Source organism: Homalodisca vitripennis, unplaced genomic scaffold (assembly GCF_021130785.1).
Source record: "Homalodisca vitripennis isolate AUS2020 unplaced genomic scaffold, UT_GWSS_2.1 ScUCBcl_12757;HRSCAF=22644, whole genome shotgun sequence".
Classification (NCBI taxonomy): Eukaryota; Metazoa; Arthropoda; class Insecta; order Hemiptera; family Cicadellidae; genus Homalodisca; species Homalodisca vitripennis.
The window spans coordinates 10,193-19,227 of record NW_025788879.1 but is presented as its reverse complement, the minus strand read 5'-3'; the positions used below and the strand labels follow the sequence as shown (position 1 = coordinate 19,227).

Genomic DNA, 9,035 nt, shown 5'->3' with positions numbered 1-9,035 from the left:
GACATTGAAAGCCATCTACTTTGCTATGGTTAAATTCCCATATGTCTTACAATATAGGCATATACGGAGCCACAACTAAAAGAAATCTGGACAGAATCTTATTACAACAAAAAAAAGCTCTAAGAATAATTCTTAACCTAAAACAAAGAGATACAGTGAAACCATACTTTTCTCAACTTCAAATTTTGACTGTATATGATCTATACATTTATGAAACTGTTGTATACGTAAAAAAATACAACAACCCAATTAGTATTTTAAATCATCATGATCATAATTTAAGACTAGCAGATATGTGGAACAACATAGGCTGAAGTTTTATGAAAAGAAAACTGGTTTCATTGGCACAAAATTTTTGTTTAACCTTCCTCTCAATATTCAAAATGAGCAAAATTATGAAAAATTCAAAAAACTACTTAAAGATTATTTATTAACATTATCCTTGTATTCTTTTGAACAAACATTTAAATATTTTTGTTTCTTTAAAACATAAAGTAATTTTCAAATACCACACATTTTTCAACTTTTGATTGATTATATTTATTTATTTTTATTTTCTTTTTTATTTCTATTTCTATTTATCTTATTTTTTTCTTTGTCTAACTCGACTCGTTACATTGTCCTAATCTGCCATTCAAATAATAACATTATATCAATAGTACTTAAATGAATCCATAAATACAATTGCATAAACTTTGACAAGCAGATTGAAGTAGTGTATTTTTATATTTCAGTAATGTAAAAAGATCTTTTTTTGAATGTCAATTTTATTACAAACATTTCACAGACTAGCTCCACACTATGTTTTTTTTCCATCCAGACCAGCTTCATAAATTGTAATCTCATCTTTCGACAAAATTGCGGCACCCCCCCTTTTGTTGGTCCACTCACCAGGAACTTTCAATTAGTGAATAACCCTCTAAGTAGATGTTCTCTAAGTTTGTCTTTGAATGGCAATGTTCTGTTATTATTAACATATTAGGATTTATAATGCCAAGAAGGTGGCTCATAATGTCTATTTTGTTGAAGAGATAGTCAACATTTAGTTGGAAGATTTTTAATTCTGCAGTTCCTTTTGTGTAGTTAGCTCCAGCAGTTTTGTTGTTGGAGGTGTCTCTAAAAATGGTTAATCTCATTGGGACTTTCAATGGATTTGCTTGGGTGAATATTATTGGTTTCTTTAAACGCCAACTTCCTGGTAGATGAGACTCTGGAAACTACGTGGGCTGTAATTGAAGTTCTTTGAAAGGCTGGTGTTGCAGTGACTAGACAAGCCTGGAGATTTTTCTGGTGCTGTAAGTTGATGTTTTTGTGTTATTTTTGCTGTCATAGGTGTTTTTTTTTTTTTTGTATGAATTTGGCTGCCTCTCCTTGTAGTTCATCCTATCAAAATGTCAGTGAGATTTTGTGTATTCCTAGAAAAAACTTTTGCTTTCATTTCAATCACCTATCAATAGTTCATTAGTTGAATTAAAATGGTTCGATGTGTTATGGAATGAAATTTCAAACTGAAAGGTTCATTTTGACATTATAAAGGAAGTTTTTATGTAGAAATTTATTTTTCCTCTTTATTTTTAAGTTTTCCTGACAAAAGAGCCTGATTAGTCTGCATAAGCTTCTTATTCTTAACTTTTATTTCTTTTTTAAAGTTTTCCTCAATGCAGAATAGATGTGGCATTTGAGTTTTAAGATAAAGAGTGTCTGTTTTCTTTCAGTTGTTTTTGTATGTTAGTAATAGTGGTATTTAACAAATGCCATTTTCACTCTCAGCTTGGTTGATGATTTTTTTGCTACATTTCTTGTATTTGTTTTCTGTTAAGATAATGCTGAATTTCAATATCTTTTAGAATAGAAACTGTTTCTTCAGAGAGTTTCAGGACATCTTCTAGGTCTTCAACATTTTTAAGGTATTTTTCAAACTACATACTTCAGTTGACATTTTAGCATTTTCATGTTAACAATTTACCAGTTCCTATTTAAGTTCTTCATTTTCTTGAAGAAGGAGAGTGCCTGGCTCAGCAGCTAGTACTAGGGGGATTTCTTGGTCCTGGCCTTCTTGTTGATCAAAATTTTGAATATTCTTTAGTACTTAATGAAGTTTTCATTATTAAAAGAAGCTTTATTGAGCAGTAAAGAGTTTACTTTGTCATAATACTGCTTTAACAATGATGTAACATCGAAACACGTAAGCGCAATATTGTTTTTGGATTCCTGACTAAAGATATATGAAAATCTATTTCAGTACTGATTATTGGTACCCAGGGGCTAAAATATGAATCTGGATTTAAAATATGTAATGAAAACTTTAAGTATAATAATACTCAGAACAGCCAATTGTAAGGCTGAGTCAGTACACAACTACTGTTACCAGTTCAAAATGTGTTAATAATTACTGCACTTGTATTCTTTATTTCACTCATGTTTGAAATTCAGTCAGATGTAGATAAATATTTCACAGTCAGCAATTCTAGGTCAGTGCTCCAATGTGACATATATTGCAAGGCTGGTAATTGCTGCTGAATCGGGAATAATATGTCACTGTTAGTAGTAAGTTGGATCTTATCACTTATCACGTCACTAATTGGTTCCTTGCTTATTTCACAAGGGTGTATAGCTTTATTTTAATCAAGATTTATATTTACTTGGTGTAAGTTACTTGATAAGTCCTGGGATTGACAAGCTTTGCAATAGTAAAATGTGTTTATTGTGGTAGTTACAATACCCGTTTATTGTGTGACAGTGATTGATTTTTTATGATCTTTAAAACTTGGGTAAGTATATAATAACACGTAATAGTTCGTTTAACTCAGTCTCTATGATAACTTGAGGTGAGTATTTTATGATTTATCATAATCTTTTCTCAGCTAAAAACACGTTTCAATCCCCTCACTAATTCTTCATATTGGCGGCCATGTTTTATGAACTATCATAAAATAACCATTGTACATAGACATCATGCAAAACCTCTGGCTTCACTTCATCAGGCAAATTGCTTTCTTTAATTATAATTCAGGCCAATACAAAGCTGAATTTGTAAATATATACTAATTTACACATATCTTTTAACAGGATAAAGTTCAATGAAGAAGCAAACATTGGCTTCGATGCAGAAAAAATGTTTACATTCACTCCAAAAAGTGGAATTTTGCCGAAATTAGAAAAACAAGTACAAGTAAAGGTGCGTATTGATAATAAAATAGTAGTAACAAATAATAAAATATTTTTTAGCATAAGAAGCGAATAAAGGAACAGAGAGATGAAGCTCAGACAAACTAACATAAGTTACTATAACAGGTCTGTGACATCAATATGGACTAATAATAAAACTTTTGTTGGCACTTTCCTTTTTAGTAAGTCAATCCCGATGGGTAAATCATTCTCTCTAATTTGACCTGACTATTCCAACAGCTCTTGTATATCCTTGTACATTTTGTTATAACTACACCAGTTGCAGAAACGTATTTTTAAATACATATTAAGAATAAATAATAAATACTTAAAAACCAGTTGCTTACAGGGTGTTGTGGTTGTTCTGTTGGCAGGTCTGCTGTCTATGCCCACACCCTGTACACATCAGCAGTGTGCCGGTGTTCAAGGTATGGCTGGTGGATACTGCTCCCCAGACACAGCCAGTTGCTGCAGTACCGCATCAATGTAACTATAGACGCTTTCACCTCACAGTGAGTATAACTTTAAATTTTAACTGCTTCACCACTAGACTTTTCCTATGTGCTGCATGTTTGATTTTGGATCTTTAAATGATCTGCACCTGTGTGGACATGAGAATTATGCTGTCCATATTTATGAAGAAATGAGGATAATACATTTGTTACCTGTGCATATGACCTAACCTCAATATTTTATTTATCATAGTTATGTGCTAAACTTCTATTTTGTGTTTACTGTGTGTGTTTAATTTAATGGTTATTTCATTATGAAATATTTAAATTTGATTTGATCCTTCATTTGAATTATTACCCAACACAATACAAAGAAGAGTATTGAGGTTTATGCAAAAGATCCATTCCCATATCAGTTTATTTTTAACTATATATTATTGATTGTCGCTGAATCGCCAAATGTTTCTTACATGTTCACACATGTGCAAAGTAACTCAGCGGACAAAATCTACCCATACGTTCAGTTCTGAAACGGCCATAATGAAGTATTCATGTTTCTCTTATACAAGAATGTAGCCCCACAAAACAAATTACCAAATTGTAAAATGATTTGGTGATTTTAATCATTATCAAAACTAAAAAAGTGAATTATTGTGTATGCACAGGAGCTCTATGTTCAATATGTTGCATTACTTCAATATATAGGGGCACTGGATAGCACTGAGCTATTTTAAAGATGAAAACATTCTGGTGTAAAATTAGTTTTGTTACTTTCAGTTTCAAAATTTTCTTCAATGTAAATCTTAAATTCATAGTTTTTATGCAGAGTAATTTTGTGTTTCAGATACAAAGTTATTCCAGAATCAGAATTAAACTTTGGTCCAATTCTGGTGGGAACAAAGAAAATTGAAACGATCATTATAGAGAACATTGGAAAATTTGAGTTTGTTTTTAGCGTCAAGACACTAGAGCAAGTGGAAATGGAAACTCTAGAGGTAAACAAAGCATTTGTTCTAAAAAGCTCTTAGTTTATATTTTCCATGTAGAAGATATTTTAAATTGCCTATTTATATTTACTGTGCTAAATTTATTTTCAAAAATCATTTGCAGCAATGCCAAGGAATCCAAGATCAGAACAAGAGTGTTAAAAGTTCAAAAGGGAAGAGCACTAAAACTCAAGAAAGCACTAAGGGAAAGTCAGTGAAAAGTAAAGCATCTAGTAAAAAGTAAGTGGTTAAGATTGATGAGTGATGTGGAAGATTTTGAGAGGGAAACCAGTGACTGAAGGGCTTCACTGGCAATGGGTGGATTGGATAGCACAGGTGTACCCAGAAGTTTATGAATTGGGTTTAAATCTCCCAAAGTTTTGGTTCAACTATATCGAGGATAATGAGTCTGACTCAGAAATATATGTCCGTATTTAGTCCAAGTCATTGATAATGTTAAGTGTGATTAATTAAATCTGGGATTTAGTAAAAAATTTTCTGCTATTAATATTTACATCAAGCAGTGTAATAAAGAAAAAAATCCTTTTCCTGTGATTTGCAGTACTGTTGATAAAGGGTGAGAAGGCATTGTGTTATTTGTCAGATTGTTTTTTCCGTTTTTAGTCTCCATTCTGATTATTGATATTTTATTTGAGAATCTAAAAAAAACACTATGTCTCATCCATCATCTTTAAAAATGTTCTTAAAAAATTAGTAATTTTCATCGGCCATATACATTATGTCACTAGATATGTTTACACTTATTTCTTTTTGTTCAGGACTTTCAAAACTATGTAAAAATTATTGATTCATGTTCAAAGTTTTATGTGTGTATTCAAATCATTAAAAATACTGTGTAATATTGTTATATTATGAATACTGTAAATAGTATTTCTATTTGGAATTTTAAGTTAAGAGAGATGTCATTGATAGTTAAGTGTACATACATACTATTCATTTAAATATTATCATTTATCAATATTTTCATTTGTGGTAAAAATACACATCTCTTCAATGTTTGTGTAATTTTCATGAAAACAGTTTGACACTTCAAAATTTCAAGGGTGTAAGGTAGTGATTTCTCAAGCAAAGTGAAGAATGTTATAGCATACTTAGAGAATGAGAAAATTTGTTTAATCCAATGAATAACATGTAACCAATAATTTTATAAACTTTTTGATTGTGGTTGAGTGGTAAAGAGGGCTATAACAGCCCTGACTCCACTTCAAATACAAGGTGGTATCAGAAAGTTCCCAGACTGTACTCACCATTTTTTGCACGTGACTGTATAACCCGGCGTGCTATTAGCCTCTGCTGTGATAACCCCACAAGTTGTGGTTTGTTGTTGCGTGTTGTCATTACGTAACGATTTTTGTGATCGCTGATAATTTTGAGCCACAGGCTTGCGTCAAGTTTTGCTATAAACTTAAGAAATAAGCAACAGAAACTTTTGCAGTGCTTCAAGAAGCTTTTGAAGTATATTCACTGAGCAGAAAACAGGTTTTTGAGTGGTACACTTGTTTCAAGGCTGGCAGAACTTCAAATTAAGATTATCATTGTTCAGGACGCCCTTTCACAAGCAAAACAGATGAAGTTGTTAGAAAAATTCTGCACCTCATTCAAGAAGACCATTGTCAGACAATAAATAACTAGACAAATGTAGTAGTGTCGGTAGAAGCTGTGAAAGCTTTCAAGAAATTTTAACCAAAACCTAGGCAGGTATCGAGTTGCCGCAACATTTTTGCCTCAGCTTTTGACTGTCGATTAGAAAAAGCGACGTGTTGATGTGTGGAGAGATATCTGAAAGTGACTCCACATTCAAATCTAGGATCATAACTGGTAGTGAAAGTTGGTTTTATGGTTGTTACAGTTGTGGTTACAGTGAACTCTGACTTTCAGTTTGTCTTTTTCAGGCATTTGAGGGAATATGCATCTAAAAGGCCTTATTCGTGGAAGGCAAAAACTGGCTGTTGCATCATGACAAGACCATCTCACGCTTCCTTGAAAACAACACAGTTTTTGGCCAAAAACAACACGGCTACCATTCCACATCCTGTATATTCGCCAGATTTAGCTCCTTTTAACTTTTCTCTCTTTCCAAAAATGAAAATTCATATGAAAGGTACTGTTTTGACAGTGTTGAAGACATATGAAGAAAACGCAAGTAGTTCCGAGGGGAAAGCAGTTTTTCAACACTTTCCAGTCGTAGAAAAAATTATGGGTTCGTTTTATCAATTCAAATTTTAAAGGGATCTTATTTTAAAGGGGATAACAGCCAATAATAGCCCAGGTAATAAAACAAAAATTACCTGGGAAAAATTATCAGCAGACCTAGTCTGGGAACTTTCTAATAGCACATTGTATATAAAAACATTTTTAATTTCAATTTATTCTACAAATTATATAAAAATATATAGCTAAATAATGTATTCATCTCGATAATCCTGCATAAAATGTTATTCTTAAAACAGTTTATAATTTAATCATTCATCTGCAATCAAGAATTTTTGGGAAAACTAGTAAGGAGAATAACAGGAACAAAATTAAAAACATACTACACTTAAAGAAACATAGATTTTCAATCATGCAATAATGGTGAACTTAGGTAATATTGTAAGATGTTAACATCAGAGATTTTTCACAACTTTGAATGGACTCTTTCTGAAAACTTGTAGAATTACTAGCGACATGAAAAGTGTATGTTTAGACCCTGTAAAAGAGTTCAGAATGTTGCATAGATAACTGATACCATTAAAATATATTAAGCTAGTTTGATACTTTTGTGAAGGCTACAATTTTTATTAGGTGGTTAACAATGTGTGTTTTTTGTAACCGATGTACGGGTGTTTTTCGTCAGAGTGGAGGAGTTCCCAAGCCTGACAGCCGGAATATTCTCTATCTCCAACACAGGTGGTCGGGTGGTGGCTCCCGGCTCCTCCTTCACACTCAGCGTTGAGTGCAATGTGGAGACTGAGGAGTACTACTCTCAGGTACAATATCATAGTACTCAGTGGAACTGTGTAAACTATTATATGTTAAAATCTGAATATTGTTTTTAAATCATTTATATTATAACTAAAATGTAAAAACCTGTTATTATATAACAATAAATATATTTTTATAAATTTATTCACTCAATCACTCATTCCATCTGCTGACACCTAAGCCCATGTCATCAGTCTCTGTAGCTCCATCCGTCTGCTTTAAGAAAAGTCTTTTCAAAATTGAGTTCAATGGCAGGAAAGAAAATAAAATTTTATTATTAATATTATTTGCTATCACGTAAATGCCAAACTGGACCTACCATCTGAGTAGTAAAGAATGATTAAACGTAACAAAACTTTGTAAACAACATAACAAGATGATGTCAGTAAAACAGTTGTTGTAGAAAGTGACGAAGGTCAGGTTAAGTAACAATCCGCATTGGTTGCCCCATATGTAGAATTTTGGTGTACAGGTCAAAATTATCTGCCCGACGTTGGTGACGTCATATGTAATAGTTTGGTTATGAACAGCCCGATGTTGGTGATGTCATATGTTGTAGGTAACTGCTCACATGGTGACGTATATTGAAGGTCGTGTGTGTATTCAAATGGGAATAGTATTTCCGCTCATGTTGTTTGCCAAATGTAGTTTTTCCCCAAAAGTAGAAATTCAGAAATGTAGGTCAGTAAATATAGACCTAGTCCAGTGTAGGTGGTGTCTCATCAGTTCAAGGTCAAGTCTCTCGGTGCTGTGTACCCCAGTGTTAATAGTCTTAATAAACTCACCACCAATGTACTCTTCATGATAAAAATTATTTTCAGTTAAATTTAAATTTGACTTTATTCATAAACTTTAAACAAACACATGGTTTCAGAGATCAGCAGCTTGATTGTCTTTACTATTCCCCGAATCACTACTCACCTCTAAAGAGTGTTCGTGTATAGTATTTGATTTACCGTATACATGTTTCACTTCAAATCACTGATTCAAAATTTGTAAAATATATTAAATCGTTTCACGCAGTAGCATCAGCTCCTTCCACCAATAAATTAAAAAGGACGAGATCTCCAGTGGAAAAAAACAGGAACAGACGTCCTAACTTTAAGTCTTGGACCCAAACTACTACTCTTTCAATTACTATTTAATATTTTGTCAATACTGTGTATTAAACATAACTTTCTTCTGTAATTTTTAAAATTAAATAATTATAATTGATTCTAATATAAAATTTACTTATCTTTTCTTTATTAATTATTTCAATCTCACATGTGATTCGGAGTTAGTCAAGAACAAGACTATATTGCTAGAGTTGATTTGACTATGTCCGCCTACCGATTTACCACGAACTATTTCAAAAATTAAATTTAAATTTAACTGATCTGTTACATAGTTCCAATAATTCTGTGAAATAACACAAGTTGGAATAAATTGTAATGAAAAATAA

At 32.2% G+C, this 9,035-nt stretch overlaps 1 long non-coding RNA gene across 1 annotated transcript; it reads left to right on the top strand.

The window, feature by feature from the left end:
- Positions 1–2,871: 2,871 nt before the first annotated feature.
- On the top strand, positions 2,872–7,527 carry LOC124375042. Its single transcript, XR_006923643.1, has 5 exons — positions 2,872–3,178; positions 3,543–3,680; positions 4,465–4,615; positions 4,731–4,846; positions 7,464–7,527. It is a non-coding gene; the product is annotated as an uncharacterized LOC124375042 (long non-coding RNA).
- Positions 7,528–9,035: the final 1,508 nt, after the last annotated feature.